Genomic DNA, 1482 nt, shown 5'->3' with positions numbered 1-1482 from the left:
GAGCGGAATGCCGAGCGGACTGCCACCGCCGGGAGACTGCTGTACGACATGTGAGTGATGATGCTTGGCTTCAGCTTCTACTGCGCTGCATTTCCCGATGAGGTTTTGTGTCTGTGGAACTGAGTTAGGGGAAGATCTTCAAGTTCATCTAGATCTCTGGTACCTAAAGCTCACTTAGTAATGCTGTCGCCTTTCATTAATTGTTGACATGACTTCTGCAGAGAAGTCTTCGTATTCTTGTTTTATTCTTTTTCTTATGTATTATGCGCCATTTTGTCCAATATTGTTTTTATTTTAGAAATAATATGAGCTCATTGTAAAAGTTTAAACAATATTGAAGTATAGAGAATAAAAAGTGAAAATTCCTCCTAAACTCACAATAGTTGTTTTGTGTATCTGTCTATCTGTCTGTATGTTGTTGTGGTTAGGTGCCATGGAGTGGATTTTCGACTCATAGCAACCCCACGTGACAGAGTAGAACTGGGCAGAGTGGCTGGGGGTTGGCACTGCCAACCTTTCGTTTAGCAGCCAATCGCTTAACGATTGTGCCAGCAGGGCTCCCTGTATATAAATACATATACAATACATATGAATAGGCTTTGTGGGGAGATTACAAAAATGAAGTTGTGTTCATTTGATTCTATGGCTTGCTTTCTTCACCTGCTATAGTGGACCCCTTTCCATGTCAGTATGTAGAGATCTGCTTCATTCTCTTTCGTGCCTGCATAGTATTTCCTAACCACTCTTTAATTGATGGACATTTAGGTAGTTTACAGTTATTTGAAATTATATCCAGAGTATCAGTAAACAACTTCATGCCTATATTTTGGTATTTTTTATGTAGATTAGATCCATAGTTGTAGATTTTCATAGTCAAAGAATATGTGCATTTTAAATTTTGATAGATGCTGTCAAATTGCTCTCCAAAAAAATACTATTTCTTTTACATTTCTACTACCAGTTATAAGAGTGCCTGTTTTCCCACATCTTTGCCAAGATTGGATATTATCAGTCTTTTTAATATTTTGTCCATTTGATAGAAAATGGTATCTTATTGTTGTTTTTTTTTTAAATTTGTGCTAATTGTACTACTAGTTAGGTTGAGCATCTTTTCAAATGTTATCTTTGGCTATTTGTATTTTTTCAGTAATTTGACTTTGCCTGTTTTTTCTTTGGGATAGTTTTTTTTTTTCTTGTTGATTGTTAGAAGTTTTTTATATATTATGGTCACTTGTTTTTTCACTTATAAAAACCTCTGAAAACTTTAGTGAGTATCCTCAGTTTTCTTAACTAGTTGGTTTTTATTTTTGTGGCTTTATTTTGATTTGTTTTGGCATATCTAAGTATTCACGCAGAATAAATGTTCTTACTTTCTTTTCATGATACTATATAGAATTTTAACATTTTAATTTGATGCATTCATTTTAAAAATAGGTTTGTGAATTTCCCAGACCAGCCGGTGGTGTGGAGAGAAATCAGCAT

Source organism: Trichechus manatus, unplaced genomic scaffold (assembly GCF_000243295.1).
Source record: "Trichechus manatus latirostris isolate Lorelei unplaced genomic scaffold, TriManLat1.0 scaffold00090, whole genome shotgun sequence".
NCBI classification, from domain to species: domain Eukaryota; kingdom Metazoa; phylum Chordata; class Mammalia; order Sirenia; family Trichechidae; genus Trichechus; species Trichechus manatus.
Note: the sequence above shows the minus strand (reverse complement) of the source record.